The sequence below is a fragment of the Musca autumnalis genome, unplaced genomic scaffold (genome assembly GCF_047663935.1).
Source record: "Musca autumnalis isolate F117 unplaced genomic scaffold, ASM4766393v1 scaffold_2, whole genome shotgun sequence".
In the NCBI taxonomy this organism is placed as follows: domain Eukaryota; kingdom Metazoa; phylum Arthropoda; class Insecta; order Diptera; family Muscidae; genus Musca; species Musca autumnalis.
This window is the reverse complement of record NW_027411755.1, coordinates 138,684,750-138,704,930: the sequence shown is the minus strand read 5'-3', so window position 1 is coordinate 138,704,930 and position 20,181 is coordinate 138,684,750.

The following is a 20,181-nucleotide window of genomic DNA, read 5'->3' as shown; positions in this document are numbered from 1 at the left end:
ATTTTAAGGTTTTCTCAAACATATATTACAGTACATTAAATACGAAGTATATGTGGAATATAAAATTGGCAACATATTTTTATTTCAACCAAGCAATAAACGAAATAACTAAAATTAAACGAAACGTATAGCTAATATCACAATTTCCATGGAAATTGTTTATTTCAAACAGAAACAAAAATATTTCCACGTATTGTAAAATGGCTTGAAACTACATTGTTCATTACAAACCTGTTAATTACTTGTTTAATTCGTAGGAAGTGTGTCTGTAATGAGATTGTTATTCTGATTGCGATGAACTTTTCATCTCTTAACATGCAAACATAATATTTTGAACTTTAAATTAGTTGAGGTTATCAAAAGTGTGTTAATTACTATATTAATGCGTTTATATGGATGCTGGTAACAATTTTGGCCTTTATATATGCTCACAAGATACATATTATAATTAGGTTAGTGTGTAGAAAAAACAAATTACAGACAATTCCGATTTCTTAGTATGCCTTCTTACCAAACCATTAGCTTTGTGTTTGCTTAGCTCATTTCTATTTTTCCAATTAAAATTGCACTTTATAGTAAGGTAACCAAGAATTGGTCATTTGTTTTTTTGTTTTTTTTTTTTCTAACTTTAAATAATAAATCATATAAATTTCATGGTCAATAACAAATTCTACAAAAAAAAAAGCTGACATAATTGTATTTCAATATTTGCCTGGTGCCCATAGACCCATAGAAATAATTTCTTGGGAAAAAACGTTATGACATCATGTTGGAAGAAATAGCAAACAGTGTTCAGCATTTGTATAGAGACAACAATGTTTAAGTTTATCAAATATTTCCAATTACCTCCATAAAGATCTCACGGAGAATTATTAACTTACGAAAAGTATTAAACGTCATCAAATATGTTTTTTAATTAATGAAACAAATAAATTAAAATATTCTGTTGCTAAAATACAGAGAAACCATAAAATATTCTGAGCTAAAATTTTGATTTGTCCACAATGTTGAGTGAGATATTTTATGACCACGGTCACCCCAAATTACAAAATTAGTTTAGACAGTAAGAAAAGTGGTAAGTTCGGCCGGGCCGAACTTTCTATACCCTCCACTACGACTGTATTGAAGTGAACAGGAACAATAAGTGTAATTTTGTTTATGAAAGTACTAAACTCTTCCTTTTATTGCAGGAGTAGTACATATATATCAACTAATAATACTCCTTCAAAACAGCTCGTATGGGGCGACATTTTAGTTCTTTCCAAAACATGGACCAACATTTACAATTTTTCGAATTGGGCGAAATAGATAAAATTGGGCAATACCGACTAGACCTAAACCTGGATATTTTGGATGTGGATAGGTAACAACATCGTGAGCACCGTTCTATGGAGACTGTATAAAACGTTGACCTGTACCGATAAATTTCTGGAGGAAAGTTTCGTAACTCCAGCAAAGACTAAATACCAAATTTCAGTTCTTCCGGTTGAATAATATGACTAAAACTTTCAAAATATTGAAAATTGGGAGGGACCTTTCAATGGGGGGCTATATAAAAACGTGGAACAATACCGGACAATTTCAGGTTGAAAGTTTTATACCACCAACGGAGACTAAAAATTAAAGTTCATCCGTAACGATGGGATATTGATGACACAACCTTCAAAATACCGAAAATCGGGAAGTACGCTTCTATGGGAGTTATTTGAAGAAAAGGACTTATACTGGACCTATACCTACAAATTTCTGGGGAAAAGTTGTATACCCCAACGGATAATAAATACCAAATGTCAGCCATTTCGCTGCTATAGTGAGGCTAAAACCTTCAAAATACCGAAAATCGGGAGATATCGTCCTAGGGGGTCTATATCAAAACCTTGGCCTATATAAACATTTTATGGTGAAAAATATTTCTTAGCCTCTGGGAACACAAAGTACAAAGCTACAACCGATTCTGTGCTCAAATGGGACTAATACATTCAAAATAACCTAAAGCGACGAGTACTATATATGTGGTGTTATATGGGGGCTATACCAAAACGTGGACCTATATAAACAAACTTTGGTAGAAATGTTTTTTAGTTTCTGGAGACACAAAATACCAAATTACAACCAATTAGGTGGTAAAATGGGTCAAATATTTTAAAAAATGCCTTAAAACGACGACGCGTCAAGCGTCACTTTGCATGGGGGCTATACGAAAACGTGGACCTACATAGCCCGCTTTCAATACCAAAATTCCTACGTACATATAATAGATTTTACCAAAATTGTATCCACCTTCTTCAATCCGTTTGGATGCTAGAGTGATTTCCACAGACGGACAGACGGACGGACATTGCTATATCGATGTAGAACTGCACGCTGATTAAGAATATACATAGTTTGTGGGGTCTACAATGATTATTTCGAGTAGTTACAAACGGAATGGAAAACTTAACGTCAAAAAACGTCAAATGTCAAATAACTGATAGTTCAGTCAGCAAATGTAGCTATACTCATCAAAACACCTAAAATCATTAGGTCCCTGGAGGTATCGTAATATGAGGTCTATATTAAAACGTGGACCTATGTTTACAAATTTCTTGGCGAAAGTAGTAAAAAGGAGACTTAATATCAAAGTTCAACCACTTCCACTTGCTAATATGACAAAAATCATCAAAATACTGTCCTATAGGGGCTATTACAAAACGTTGACCTATATTAAGATATTTGCGGAAGAAAGTTTGGCAGCTAAAGAAGACTGTATACCAAATCTCAGCCATTTCCAAAAAATCAAAACGTGGACCTATACCCACAAATTTCTGGAACAAAGTTTTGCAGACCCAAAAAAGTCTAAAAACTAAACTGCAGCCATTTCGATGAGATAAATAAACCATAAACCATTTCGTTGAAATAATGAGGCTAAAATACCGAAAATCGGGAAGATACCGTTCTATGAAAGCTATGGCGAAACATGGACCTATAGCATCAAATTTCCCAAAAAGTCTAAATACGAGATTTCAGACATGAGATAATTAGGCTAAAAGCTTCAAACCACCGAAGTTCGGGAGGTGCCGTTCTATGCTGGGCTATAAATAATTGTTGGTGGGATTGCTCTGGACTTGTCCATGTTATTCCATATTTACATTAGGCAATTTTTTTGCGGCAACTGTCAGTTTGTCGGTGAGAGAGGGTGTTGAGAGGCAAAGGGTTACCATATGCCTCACCTCTCTCTCTCCATCAAACTGACAATTGCCACAGACCCTCCGCCCCAACAACAACCGCTCTCGCAGCACTTAGCACTAGTCTTTGTTGTTCCAATCGCTGAAAATAGATAATTGTTGCAATATAATTGCAGTGGATCGTAAGATCGAGGGAATATTAGATTTTATGACACGGAAAAAAATCAAGCTAAACAAAAACTACAGCTTACAGCAATGTGATGATTACAACGTACTGAGGAAGGATCGCACCTGAAGTAGGGTGGGGAATATCTCTACTGTTGCAACAGTGTATTTAATACAGACCTATCGCGCTTGAGCCTGGCTCTAATAGCCCGTACATGGAATGTATAAGGGTGGCAGTCAGGTGTGGAACTGCCGAGGTAGATTTGTTTAATGTATACATCCCGCCGGCAAATGGCTGCACTCCAGATTATACGTCCACCAATAGCCCGCGTTTGAAAGGTCATAAGATCTTAGGAGACTTTTATGCCCATCATGAGTTCTGGCATTTGGTTATAGGTAATGACCGGAGGGGTATAGTGCTCGCTGAGCAGATTGATAGCTTTACGTTTTGCACGATCGCTATATATGTACCTGCTTGTCGAATACCCAAAGCGAGACCAAATTTATTAGCAAATGAGCGTGAAGTGACCCCAGAGTCAGGTGAGTATATGCGGAACAAGTGGCTGAATCATTTTAATTGTTGCAACATTCGAGCCAGAAAAACTGAATTGTTGGCAACGGTTAAGTCACTCTCGAGTCCTGGAAAGAAAGAAGATAGGACCTCAGCCTGGTTACGATGGATGATGTAGCTAGCCACCCACATCGAGCCCGAATTCTGGAAAATGGACAGGTTGGTCCAGCTACTGAACCAGGCAAGGATGTCAGCAAAGGAAACCGTAAAGGCCCGTACCAAAGAGTTTTCAGACGTCAGAAATAGCTATCCAGTTGCTGATCATCACCATGAGTTCGTGACGTATGCGCATTATTGTACGTTCTTGGCGTCAGGTACCTTCCCTGATATAATTTGTGAATGGCTGAACTCCTATTTGACCGATTTTAGCAACTTTTTGATACGCAAATATCCGCCACCTATGCTACGGCCACATTGAGTTGAATGTCGTGGTCGAAGGTAGCAATATTCCGACCACTTACTACCTCTAGATTCTTGGGGTAACATAACATGTGCACATCGCACACTGGTAGAAACCACTGATATAGCGGCACGAAAATCAAAGAATCAAACCATAAAATTGCGAAAGATTTTCCATTGTATAGATTTTTGCTGACAACATTTTTGTTTTTTTTTTCATTTTTGTTGTTTTAAATATTCACTCAGTTATTCATTATCAAATACAAGAAATTTTGCTGCATCAGATTAAAAAAAAAATGCTAAAAAATTAACTTCATTTTTGTTTAAATGTTAAATAACAACATTTATTTTTAATTGATAGCGGAGAGTGTGATTTAAATTTTAAAAAATAGTTTGGGGTCTGGAAGTACATAGTTATATAGCAATAAATTTTCAAAAAATTAAATTTTTATAGTGTTTCTATGGATTGTACGGGCTTGTTCCGTAGAGTGCATATTGTAAACTTGGCCGAACTCGGGTTCGATTATTTTTGGGGAATTAAATTGGACTCTCTGCAAATATTTGCAAATCTTCTGATAACTATACTTTTAAAATATGGGATTTTGCTTTAAATTAATAAAATTGTATATGGGGGCTTAAAAGGGGGCTACATCGAAACATAAATCTGTATTGAAAATGTTTTGTAAGAAGATTTTACATGCAGTGAGAACACAGAATGCAAAATTTCAACCAATTCGGTTGAAATATGTAGTCATGATATTCAAAATACCCTAAATCAGGAGGTACGGTTATATGGGGGACTATATCAAAACGTGTAACTATGTCCATAATTTTTGGTGGGAATGTTTTTTGACCAAGTACCAAATTACAGGTAATTTGCTACTAAAATGTGGCTTAAATACTTAAAATACCGAAAATCGGAAATTACCGTTATATGGGGGCTATACCAAAATATTAGCCGATATTGGTCATATTTGGCCCATTATTACCCACAGACCCAGGCTGATTTTGTGCAAAATTTCAGTAACATATCTCAATTCATTTGCAAGTTAATAGTATCGCTCCCCTATATCAGTGGTTTCGACCACTGTGCGTCGTCCGCGCATGCCACAGCTATCAGCGATAAGCTGAGGACAAGTTCCTCAAGTCAACAAAGAAATTTTCTGACCTCATATAACGCTATAAGTTAACCCATAGACCGGTAAACCATGCGGCTCAAGTGTCACGTGCCAGTGTCACGTGCCAGAACGCCGTCCATAGAATTGTAACAGGGTTCTTCCTCATGTCATATCATCAATGGACCATATGCATGAGGAGTCGAAGATTCTTCCAGAACGACAACATGCTCTCGTTGCAGTACTTATGGTAAATATGACTCCCCCACCCAGGCATGTCAAGGGGATATTCCTGATATAGATGACATTAAGAAATATCTTGTAAATGCGGTTTTCAGAGTACATCGCCCAATCGCTACTAAAGAACGTCTGCTGCCACGACAAATCAGAGTAGTATTGGTTCAGCTACGTTCGGAATGTAACAGTCGCCTACATTTCTATAGCGCAAGAATTACATCAATTTCCCTGCCAAACATACTCAATTAACTCCAGTACCTGGAGATAGAGCCAAAGCCTTACTTATAACAATATCATACAATTTTTAATTGTCAATTTTAGCAAAAAATGTGAAAATAAACTTCAATCGAGTTGTACTTTTATATGAAGTTTGTTTGAAAAACTAAGTGCCAAATTAGATTTAGTTTAGATCGAGAATATAGATAAAATCAAGTGGTACCGCTAATGGGGGCTATACCTAAACTTGGACCTATGTCCGTTCTAATGTATGGGTCTGAAGTGTGTGAGCTTGTGGAAACAGATAAGGCAGTGCGAAATGTGTTTACGAGAAAAATCTTCTAAAATTCTATGTGCCGTTAACTGAGGGAAGACCAGTTGATAGAGAATATTTGAATGCATGGTATCCAATATTGGAAGAAGAAGAAGAAGAAGAAGAGCGGCACAGTTGAAAGTATATTTTCATGGTTCGGTTTATAGAACATTCTGTACATTGCTACCTTAGTAAGTAGGCTAAATTTCTGTACCTATACTTACTTTGTATACTGTATCTTCCCTAAACAAGCAAATAAATGGTCCTATGACTGTTTGCTTATTTTCTGTCTACGAAGTAATAAAATATCATAACTCATTACCGCACAAGAAAAAAAGGCAAAATAAATAACAAACGTTTTTTACCTCATGATTTATTATGGTTTACAAAAAAGAAGAGCAAAATAAAAGTACATAAAATACATAATAGATACCTCCTGCACTTGTGGCATATACAAACATACGTACATACATACAACGCACAGTATGTTCATATCTCCAGTACCAGTATGTTATTAAAATTATTATTTTTCCTTACTTTTATAGGAGAAAAAACAACGCAGAAAATTAAAAAGAAATAAATGTCTATTTTAAAAACTTAACTACTCTACTGCTAGATAACCGAACGCTTAGTGGATACTAAAACTGCTATTTATGGCAGCAGCTAAAACAACAACAACAATAATAGCACATACAATATTAGTAACAGTCATAACAAAGGCCTGAGGCATCAGCAACAATAGCCACGAGCAGCGCCATAAAAGTTACACAGCCATGATGTGGCGGCGACAGATGACCTTGGAACAAATACCCGCGTCTAGTTGAAAACAAAGTACCCAACTTTTCCATCATCATCGTCATCGTCGTCGTGCACATGTGAAGAAAATCATCTCCGCTAAAGAAGGTGGAAGAGAAAAAATTGAAATTAAATGGAAAACTAAATACCACGAACGAGTTATCTATCCCACAATGTCTGACCGCCTGTCTATCTTCGTTCCTCATTCTCCTTTCTCAAGATGTACTTGGGAATGTTTACCATTTCCATAGAGGTCCTAATTAATTTAATGTTCTGTAATAAATTCAGTGTACTCCTTTTGAATCATACAGGTGGCTTTGCTAATAGAGGCTGGTTGTTTCGTTAGTTAGGTAAAGGATATCAAAGAAAACCCGCGCCCAATAGAATTGAGTGTTTACGACGAACGTGTGTGTTCTATTACAAGGAATTATTAATGAATGAAGATCATTTTCCTTTATAAGTTAAATCAAACTTTAATATGAAATTCTGGAGTGGGTTGTTTGTTAGGGTGTCTCGATAAAAATTTCGCTAATTTGTTAAAAAAGTTGAAGTCGCCGTTTTGGTTGGCAGGTTAATTTTTTGTTTTGGAATATTCGGGACATTTAAACCCGACCTTCTCCAAAATAAACACAATTTTTGCAATCAAGAAATATTTGTAAAAATCAAATCATTACATTAGATGGTCTTATACCGAATTATAGTGACAAATTTTAATGAAACGATGTGCAAAACGATACCTTGAAAAAAAAAAACAAATATTTTTTACTGAAGTACATGAAGTCATAAATACACAATTGTTTTCATTGGAGATTGTAGGCTTTAAAAGGTTTTAGATTAATGTGCCAAGAAGTTTGGGCTACCCCACAAACATTATATCGTTCTAATCACGACTTAACTGCAGTTAGGCGAAAGAAAATGTCCCCCACCAGGTTTAACAATATTGGCGCGCCTATCGGTGTTCCAAGGTTTGCCAAGGTAGCAATTGTATTAGAACTGAGCTTCGTTGATACCTGGGTATCTCAATGCAGTATTGTCTTAGTTGTCAAGTTCTTGCCATGGTAATGGAGGACTATGCCATGGTGGAACTCCATTCCGCAATTAACAACTGACATATGGATCTTACAAATAAAAACTCAAATAAGGTAAAATGGTAGATGATTTTCGAAAAACCGTAACTGGAGAAAATAAGCCTACGTTTGACGGGAAGATAGTTTCGAAAGGGAACAGGCAAGGGGTACCCACTAAACAAGTTGTAGGGTATAATTTTGACGAACAAAACAGACAATTTCAAGCCCTTAGGAAACAAACGGTTGCCCTGAGTCTCATCCAGGGTAGTGCATCTGCTGGGGCCTAGGACAGCTTATCAGATGACGAACTCGATAGCACACCCATTCCAGCGACTGTAGTTATCAATAAACTTTCCTTGATCTCTGTGGAAACAGATAATCCCCTGAGAGCAGAAAACAAAAACGAGGAAGGACCGAATATCGGTCGAAGCCGATAAAACTTGCCTCCCAAGGCAGAATACTATTTAGGATGGAACCCCGACTAAACTTTTGACAGATATGGGAGCGTTATCACGGAACGACAATGATAACAGCTACCTATGAAAATCGGATGGCTAAGGAGAATAGGACGTACCGTAGGTATTTTCTGAGGACACCCTCATCCATCTTGATATGAGAGTGCAAACTAATCCGGCATAATCTCAAACTATTCCGGCAAACCAAATCATTGACATACACCAAACAAGATTGTACCGTTGTAAATGAGGCCGCTAGAACAACCCACTGAAAAAAGAACCACAACGATGCGAGAACAGCTCTTAAACGTCCCTTTTTCGAATTTTGTGTGGGAGGTACCCGAAGGAGTGATTTATTCGAGAGTTATCGTGAGCACCAGCCAGCCAGCCAGACAGACGGACGACCATGGCTAAATCGAATCCAAGTCTAAAACAGTTATTTCGATTAGGCGCATTTTAGGTCGTATCAAAATGTATATGGGCAATATTTTTGAAATTTTTTCATAGTTAAAGCCAAAGCTTAACATTTAATAACTCGCGAAATGTGGTTGAATATTATACAAATTAAATGCTTTCGGATAAAATGAAATGGCCTTTAAAGTTAATTTGCGTGGAAGCTGTGGCTACATTTATGTAAAATTAAGGGTAAAAATGGGTTGATGCCAACGTGTCTTTTTTGTTTTCTCTCGATTTGTGATTAAACCACACTTTTCACGGTTTTCCCGTCAAAGTAAAAGTAGAAGGCAACTAAATAAGGACCATCGTCTCGTGAAATTCGATATACTAAAACGCGAGATACGAGAATTTCCAAGGTGGGAAAATCACTTAAAATTGTTTTCGAAAATATCGCGGATTTTATCGCGTATTCTGGGGGCCGTTGCCACTGCAATGAAAAAACTAGTGCAGCATCTTCGTTTTTGTGGAAACAGAGATTTAAAAACTTCACTGATAACGGAGCTACATTAGTTTTATCACAAAACATAGTGTGTGATGCTACATCCACGGTTCCTGATTGATCGCCTTGAAATATATATATATCAATGTAGACTTTCGTGGTGACAATGAAACCGGATGCGGAACAAAATTTATTGTACCTTGCGCAAATTAGAGATGTTTTATAGGCTTTTTAATGCTTAGATGCAGCCGATGCTACATCTAAGCATCCAAGTCATATTTCCAAAAATATATACAAATTAAAAGATATGGTCTTGCTGTATATGAAAATCACATGCGGACAAAATGATTTTGATAATTACGCGATTTACACATATTTTAATAATGCATATAAGTTAAAACGGTTTATTTGATTTATTTCTACAACCCGATAACTTTCCTCAATTGGAAACCTTCTATGTGAATGTAGATAAAGCAAACTTCGACCATTTTCTTGGGAGTTTCAAGAAAAGTAAAAGAAGTACTCCTATAGTTTTTTTCTGATATTTTTAGCTCTAGAATGCATGTGAATACTATTACACTGTGCAACACTGGAAATGCAAACAACTTCTAATGGGTATTTTCTGAAAGTACATATTGAGACTACAAAAACTTTAATTGGGATTTGTGTTCTTAGATCGGGTTTAGATTTTATGGCCTCATCTAAACCGACCTAAAATGAGCCTTTTTTCCAGTTATCTCCGAAACTAATAAGAATTTTGCTTTGCAGTCTTCAGCAATATTGTAGCCCTAAAGTAGTAGAATTTATGCGTCAAGCAGATGAACTAGGAAAAGCTGCATCTAGCGCATCAAACTCGTTAAAATATAGAAATTTTACATAATTAACAACTAAACTGTTGGAAGATGAAACAAGTAACCATTCTAAAAATGTTCCAAATAATGTGACCATCAATTCTTTAGAACATTCTGAAACTCTAAAATTGTTATTTCACGTTGTTAAAGGGGTATTTCATAACATACCTTTTACAAAACTTATTTCAAACAATGTTCACACAGGCTGTTTATTCTCGTGTTGGGGATTTCAATGAATTATTGAAATATTTACCAAATTGTTGTTGAAAAATTTGCTATAAACAAGGCGATAGAGGCATTTTACAACAATATAATGTTCTGAAGAGTTGTGCATTACATTCCAGAGAATATTTCCCTAAAGGTAACATTAAGAAGAATTTAACATTTTGGGAGATACGCTGCGAAATATACACAAATTATAGAATTTTTAGATATATTATAAAATTTGAGGCAATAAATGCACTATTCCTCCATATATTTTCTTCTGGCTCTTCTCTACAAGTTTGCTGCAGATGTCAAAACAAGATTCGTATTGGTTTCAGAGGTACACCCCAATTTGTTTTAAAAATTCGATCTTTAACCATGTTTAGATAAGGCGATAAAAACCGAACCCGATCTAAGAAAACAAAACCCAAATATGGTTTTTGTCTATTGGTCCTCTACTTTCATAAAATTCTGGACAGAAGTTGTTTGCACGCGATTGGCTCAAAAATGTTGCACAGTGTTATTCAAACCAAAATTTGTTTCTAACACAAATATATGGTAAATTTCAAATTTCCTTTACAATTACATAGGAAAAGAATTAAAAATTTTTTGGCGAGCACATCCGCCATTTTTTTGTACATGGGTTACGAAAAAATCGTGGTTTCAAATCTGTTCGCGTTCACAAAATTGGATGCTGCACTCAAAAGTTATGGGGGGTTTTACTCTCTTATTAAGAAAAAATATTTAAAAATTTATATTGTGTTGTAATAAGAACATGTATATATGAATCGTTAACAGCATTTGATATCTATCCGTAGATGCTAAAATAGTTGTTAATTTTTTTTATTTTCGCGGAAAATTAAAAAATATTGAAGAAATCTTGGAGTAAATTTTATTAATTCTAACTCAGAGTCCAAAAAAATCTCTAAAAAATATAATTTAAAAATACGTACAGAATCTAGACAACGCGTAGAAAAACGTGAGGCTAAAATTATAAAAATCGCGTTTGTAACTTGCATATTACAGCAACAACAAAGAACGGAAACTTATTGTTGGAACTTATTTCAAAAATATATTTTTGGTTAAATACGAAAAATTTTAAAAATAAATATTGGGTGTTATTCTATTATTTCGCTAAATTTCCATCCAAATCCTGAAGTATTTTGCTTAAACTTTTACAAAAAAAGTAATTAGTCATCTGTGATAAGCAATAGAAATAAGAAGTATATAATAATATTGAAATTACAATCAAAGAAAAACACTGTGTGTAATTTTTTGAGTCATGTTTTATTAACCATATTCTGACTACACAGTGTGATAGAACACCAAAAATGAGAAGACACGTGTCTCGCCGTTTTTCCCTATCTCATCAACTTTCGCGGTTATAGGCTTCCAAAGGTTTGAGGCTTTGATGTAAAAAGGGTCATTTAGTCAAACCTATATCTTTCAAACCGTTAGGAAATTTGAATTTATCTCAGAGGCATAGTTGAGCTCTTGTCTTAACGAACAAAAATTGTGAACACATATAACCATCAAACTTCATCTGCTAGGTCAAAATCGCCATGGTCAAATGTCTTTCAAAATTTTTCTCAAGTTTTGTTATATAGCTATCAAACCGATCAAATTTGAAGTAAACAACCAACTACAGAAATGTACCTCAGATCTCAATAAACAACTTTCTAGAATATACGAACACTGAAGGAACAGGCGTTAATGGTCAAAATAGCAAAACAATTTCGATTCTTATCCTCTTTTCTCGGCTTCTGCTCCATAGATATTAAACCGTTCAAAATTCAAGATAACAATCAACCACAATAGTGTAGCAAAGGCTTCAATAAACAACTTTCTGGAATATGCGATATGTCTATGAACGGTTTTTAATGGTAAAAATAGCAAAAATGTTTTGAAAATATCCCATTTTTATAATTTTTTCTCCGACTCTGGTCCAAAGATACGCAACCGCTCAAAAATTAAGGATACCGTCAACCACAAAAATTTACCTAAGATTTTAATAATTAACTGTTTAGAACATATGAAGATTCTAGGAATGATTCTTAGGTCTGAAATTCACGAAAAATTAAATTTTTTTACAATTTCTCCTGCTCAGTTTTGGAAATAACAAACTGTTAAAAACCCAAGGAAACTTGAAAGGTTTGTTATTTACGGACCTGAACACGAAAGAATGATCTAAAATAACCGAATTTTGAGCTTGAAGAATAGTTCCTAGAATCTTCATTTGTTCAAGAAACTTGTTTGTTGAAATCTAAGGTACATTTTTGTAGTTGACTGTATCCTTAATTTTTTGGTGGTCGCGTATCTTTGGACCAGAGTCGGAGAAAAAAGTATAAAAATTGGATATTTTCAAAAGATTTTTGCTATTTTTACCATTAAGAACCGTTCATAAACCGACTTGTTATATTCTAGAAAGATGTTTATTGGGATCTGAGGTACATTTTTGTAGTTGGTTTTTTGCTTCAAATTTGATCGGTTTGATAGCTGTATAACAAAACTTGAGACAAATTTTAAAAGAAATTTGACCATGTCGATTTTGACCTTGCAGATGAAGTTTGATGGGTTATATGTGTTCACAATTTTTGTTCTTTGAGACAAGAGCTACAACTTTGCCTCTGAGATAAATTCAAATTTCCTAACGGTTTGGAAGATATAGTCCTCACTAAATGACCCTTTTTACATCAAAGCCTCAAACCTTTGGAGGCCTATAACCGCGAAAGTTGATGAGATAGGGAAAAACGGCGAGACACGTGTCTTCTCATTTTTGGTGTTCTATCACACTGTGGAGTCAGAATATGGTTAATAATATTCGTGTTGCACAGTGAAACCATAGAAGTTAAAAACCAGATACAGGGAGTCCACGTCTATCAATATGCATGGCTTTTCCCATGTTTCATTCAGCGGCCAAAGTGTGCCATCAGCTGCATCTTACTATTCATAAAACCTTCAAGTGGGCAAAAATTACGCGATGTGCATATGATTATAAGGTGCATCCGATTTCAATGGCCGCCTATTAAAAATACGTCAATATAAATTATTTTATACAGATTCGGCAAGATCTGCGGATGTGCCACCACATTCTATTTTGGGATAAATAGGGATATTACTCCCGAATCTTTGTAATTTGTGACACACCTTTTTGGCAAATATTATAATCGCGTATAAAGGATATCATTTATGTAAAAATAATCAAAGAAATTCGCGGAATTGTCAAAATATATTTTTGCAGATTTTCCTACTTTCAAGGTATCTATATCCGGCGTTTTAGTGGATGGATTCGAACGCGGAAGGGCTTATTAGATCCGGCACGTAAAAAAACTAAAATCACGCGGTGTTCAGGGGTACCTGTACGACATTTGTAAATTTTAAAGCCAAAAAAAAAGGTTTTTCAGAAAATGTAGGCATCAAATTTTCGCCTTTGGACTCCTATTACTAGGAAGCTGTACGGAGCACACTCATGAGATATACATCGAACGACGTGGAATCGCGAGTTCTACAATCTTATAACTAGTTTAGATTATTATCTAGTTGCACCCTTTAATTATAAGAAAAATTCGAAAAACACTGAAATCAAAACTTCAAAATGTCAGCATCGGTGTTGCCCAAGGAGTATTCTTTAGTTCTTTTTTTGAGCACAGGTTCGAATTTTGCGTGGTTTGGGCAGAAATCAAGAAAGAACACAAAAAAACTAGTTTACTTCAACACATTTTTCCCATTTTTTGATATTACCACCAACGCAGCTTCCACGAAAATTATTTGTTATGGTCCATATTATGAGATCGTGGCTAAAACACTTCAATTAATATAAATATATTCATATTTTATAAAATGTATTAACAGCTCGCGACTTATTAAATGGCGAACCTCAACTTCAACGATTGAAAAACTTTTTGAAATATTACCATATGCTTATTTTGGCTATAATATCCTAACTACTATCCCGATGATTATAAGTTTGGTCTCATTTGATTCCCCGTGGAGTCTTTATTTAAAACTGTTTTTTTTTGTAATTTGTGACGGGTAAATGGACCTATATTTTGAAAAAATTCGGATTACATTTAAAATTTTGTAAATTTTTTGTAAATTCCGCGAATGCTGAGTAACATTTTACAAATATTATGCAATCTACTTAATGACGTCACTTCGTGATAACTTTTTAGTGACAATTGTGTTCAATAAAATAATTATCGTTTTATAATATTTTTTTATTAAGAGCAGAAGTAAAACCGCGATAATATTTGTCCGCAAAAACCAAAAATTTGCTCATGAGCGGATTTGTACCTAACCAAAAATCGTTGATGTAGCGCGAAAAAAAATTCAATTTTTTGGAAATGGAATATGAAATAATTGGCAACATTTCTCATATACCCTTTTTAGCCTAAAGGCTGAGGGTATAATGAAAAGGGCCATGGTTGGACCGGTGCCTATCTACTATGTAACATGTTTAAGGAAATCGTTTGCAAGTTCTACTGTGGATTTTATGAAAGTACAGAGCCAAACGACAAAAACTCTAGTTGGGTTTTGTTTTTTCAGATCCAGCTTAGATTTTTTTGCGACCTCATTAGCAAATTTGTAGATAAGAGAACGAAAACAATATATTTGTAGAAATAATCAAATCAAAACAAGTAAGACAAGGCTATATTCGGACGGGGCCGACCATGTGATACCCTACACCACCACCCCTGGTAGTTAGCTCTCAGAAAGCAAAATTTCTTTATGGAATAAATAAAGTTATTATAAGAAATAACTTTGTGGTTTCTTGCACCGTGTCACACCAAGCTTAAATAATTTTATAATAATTGTTTCACAAACACCCCAGAAGGGACAAGGGAGACTTCTCTCATAACAATGAGTGAGTGTATCCCGATTCATATTCGCTCAATGATATGGGACCCACAGCTTATCTCCGAGTCCGAACGGTGTGTTCGAAGACATCACTGAAATACTCAGAAAATGTCGTCAACATTACTAAAGGGTATTTTGCCACCGTTGATGTTGCCTGGCTGGGGCATCGTTTTGAAATAATGTGGCAAAGCGACCCATGCTGCAATGTATGTATAAAAATCCAATTGGACAATTAATACGCTAGAGCAACATGTAATTTGCAATAATGCAAATAACTGAGAACGGGAACATGAGGTTCTCTACACAAATCCCATTATATATTAGGCAGTAGGCCCGTTATCTAGCAGACACGTTATTGCAATTTGCATCAGGGGAAAAGGTCAGTAGTTATTTTTCCATGTAGTTATTTGCCGGTATATGCCCTCCTGGAAATAAAATATAGACCAAAAATATATTTTTCAATTTTTCATACAAAAGTAATGGTCCGTTTCACCTGATAGTCATCCAAAATTGCATGGCATCTTCTACATAATTTCTTACCAACTGCAAAATGTCGTGATTATTCAGGTATAATTGCGACCTTTAGCGTGTTTATGATTACACTACAAACAAATAACTGGGTATATTAGCCTATAACTATGTTATCTTATCATGTACACCAACACAATTGCCATCAATAGAAAGGTCAAGCGTTCCTATTCCAAGTATAGTTTCCTTGCCCAGAATGTCTCTTCCAGGAATAAAGATATAAGGTGTATATTAAAATGTTTCACAATTTTCACACAAAAGTTGTGGTCCATTTTACCCTTTAAATATCATATGATCGCCATCTCAAAGTGCAAGCTTCTTCTTTGTCATATACTCTTACTTTATTTAAAATTTCGCGTTGATCGGACTATTATTTCGACGTACAGAACCGCTACAAAATTGGATAAATATTAGGTTTTTGGTCCATTTCACCCGCCAAATATTTCACGATCATCACCAATAAAATAGGTGTCTATTCTGGTCTGAACCCGACCTCCATGCAAAATTTCGTGACGATCGGTCCATAATTTCTGCCTGGAGTTTGATTACAATTTATAATGGACAAACGGACGGTCACCCATCTCAAAATCGTTTTTTCTCGTCGAGATATGAAGATTGATATATCACATTGGGGGTCTCCGACAAATATTTCGATGTGTTACTAACGGAATGACAATTTATTTATGGTGGAGGGCATAAACATTTTAGTTTTGGGCTGGTTTTGATTTGACCATAAAATCCGAACTGGATCTAAAAATGAAAACCCAAACCAGGGCTTTTGTGGTCCCTATGTGCACTTTCAAAAAAATGTCAAGCGGCCTTTACATTAACTCAAGTCCCACACTGTCGTCTTGGAGTCCTGATTATTGCAACATCAAAGCAAACGAAATAACGAATGAAATGGCGTGTTGCACTGTCAACCTATATTAAAGTCGACAACTCATTCAAGCCACACTTGTACAAAATCATGCGGCAGCTAGAACAAAGATATCCGGATAATGATAAACAGATCTAGTACAATGAACCCAAACGTTAAGTTATACATGGCAATCAGGCCAATTCTGTCCAAAGGAATAACTACATCTCTACTTTTCATGAGGAAATCACACCTGAAACTAACGTTGGGAATAATTACTGGTCACTGCAGAATAAAACAACAATATTTTGCGAATAGGAAAGAAAAAAATTGCTGCCTACTGCAGGTTATGCGAAGATGAATCGCTGTTCAATGCTCACGACCCAGAGACTCTAATAAACTTTTGCCAAACAGAGCCAACTTTCTGCATTTATTTGTTGGCTTCCAATACCTTAGACAGACGGCAGAGTTAATTTGCATTAAAAATTCCTTAATTTGAATTAACTTTTTACCCTGACAGACGATAGTTTCTGCATTTATGAAACAGTTGTTTGTGTTGTTTGTTTGTACCAAGCAGACCATTTCATAAAGTTTTACAAAAGTTCGCCAAAATATGCGAAACGAATATACTATTGACTTTTTCACCACGATAACAAAAAAATAATTTTAATTTATTCGCGATATTTTTGAGTTTTTTTAATATTAAAAAATGTAGCAAAACTGTAAAGAAACATTTGAAGAAGATATTATTTTCGATAGAATTGGTATGGTGGGTAATGAAATTCTTGTGAAAATAAAAATTTTAAAAATAGATTTGATAGAAGGCGCGAAAAACGATTAGCTGCTATTCTATTCGCGAAAGACCACTACTTATTTGAAAGAAACGCGAAAATTGCTGATTTGTTTTCCTTTTTTATTTTCTTAAACATGGAAATTTGACAAAAGACCATTGATTTTCAACAGCATTGCCATGTTAGAATTGCTAAATTCATTATAAATTCAAATTGATTTTGTGCATTTAAAATGGGGATAATGTTCAAATTCATTTGAAATAAGGCTGTTAATGCAAATTAAGACTGCCGTCTGTCTAGGCTACAAGCCAACAAGTCTGCTTCCCTTTGCAAAGGTTAGACGGATACCGATTTATAACACTGTGCAACACTGAAAATGCAAAAAACTTCTAGTATGCATTTTTTGAAAGTACATATTTAGACTACAAAAACCCCAGTAGGGTTTTGTCCTGTCAGATCCAGTTCGGATTTTATGGCCTCATTTAAACCGGGCTAAATCTACACTTTTTTGGATTTATCAGGATTTTGTCTCAGAAACGAATAGGAATTTGGCCTTGCTGTCTTTAGCAAATTTGTAGCCCTAAACTAGTAGAACTTATCTTTTGAAAAAAAAAAACACATAAGAAAAACTCCATCTAGGGCATCAAAATCTATAAAATATAGAAAATTTCACATAATTGCTGAAATTCTGGTCAGTATCGGCTAAACTATTGCGAGTTGAACCATGTAACTCTTTGCAATATACTTCCAAATAAAGTTCTCAGCAATTCTTCAGAACATTCTGAAACTCTAAAATGCTTCATGTTGTTTCAGAAGTATTTTACATCATATCTTTTACAACACGTATTTCAAACACAGTTCACACCAACCGTTTATTCTCGCATTTCGGATTTCACTACATTATTGACATTTTTATTAAATCTTCGTTGAAAAATGTACTGAAAACAGCGGCATAGAGGCATATAGCACCGAATTTCTTTAAAAACTCAATATTTAACCATGTTTAGATGGGGCTATAAAATCTGACACAACAAAACCCAACTAGGGTTTCTTGTCGTTTGGGTCTGTACTTTCAAAAAGTCCACAGTTCGAATTGTTTGCACAAGATCACCTTAAAAATGTTGCACAGTGTAATATTTCTATATCTATATATATATATATATATATATATATATATATATATATATATATATAAAATTCTTCGAGACTGCCATGATGTTCGAAATTAAACTCCTCCGAAACGGCTGGACCGAATTCGATGAAATTTTGTATGTGGAGTTTTTAGGTCTGAGAATAGGTTTTTAGCTATTTTTTATACTGGTCAGTGGAGTGACCAGGGTACCTCCCCCACAAAATTTTTTACGAAAACGTGAAATCAAAGATAATTTTGAACGTATTGTTTAAAAATTGATTGCAATACTATGGTAATAACTGTCTTGATCCTGAGTGGCCATCTCGGAACCGGCGATATTCCAGTCCGCCCAATTTTTTAAAAATTTATAATTATAGGTAATGTCCTTAATTTTGGTAAGCGTGACTACAAAAACGCTATAAACACTGGCTTCAATAATTGGGAAAGCGCGATCAACCCCACATTTTGGAATACAGTACAACCCAAATGACGTTAAATGTCCCTTCCCCAAATTCCCAAAAAAGATTGGTCACTAAAGCGATGGGCCAGAAATTCGGTGCATCTATAACAAGGGGTTTTAACAAATCGCGAAATATCAGAGATTATTAGACATATTGGTACTTAATACAATTGCAATTGTGGCCTCTGCCATTAATGGGTGTTTTGGAAGTAGAATACCGTGATTGCGTCCAATTTTTTGAAAGCTTTATTCCTACTGATTAGATTTACAAATTTAGTAGGTAAGATACAAACATGACATGACTAAAGACTATTTAGAAACCTGGACCTTAACCGAATATTCTATGTTTTATACCCACACTGAATACTAAATATCAAATTGCAGCCATTTCGGTGGGATAATGAGACTAACAGCGTGTTTTTGTAAAAATGCTTGCCTGTCACACGAACCGTTCGTACTAAAACGTATACGTTCAAAATTTGGTTCTTGTAAAATTTTACGAACCATTCGTTTTTTTCTGAAAGCTTTCGTCTATTTCATAAAAGCTTTTATATTTCAGGGTTTCCATGATAATTATTTTGTGAATTTTGCATAGGCATCTACACGTAAAATATGTTACTTGATGGCAACCCCAATAAACAGATGACAAACAAAAAATTAGAAACAATTGTAATCAAATTTGTCCAAAAATAATTGTGATAATATGAAGAAACGGATGTACATATACGCGTGTGCTTCTATGTAAATAAATAAAATTACATTCCCCTCCAGTTTTCGTGTGTTTTGTGCCATTTATTACTCAAATTATTTAATTTTCATTCAAAACGATGGGTCTTTTCCATTCGTTTATTTTTGACGTATTCGTTCGTCTGATTTTGTTACGAAAACCAAAAAAATACGAAAATAAAAAGCTTTCATTTGTTTGTCACACGAATACAAAAGTCAATCGCTATGAAAACCAAATTGTGTCTTCGTTCATGAAATTGACGAACGAATGGGCAAAAACTTTTTACAAAAACACGCTGTAAAACCTCCAAAATATAGACACTCGGGCTGTACCGTTCTAGGGTAGTTCTATCAAAACGTGGACCTATGCTGATAATCCTTTGC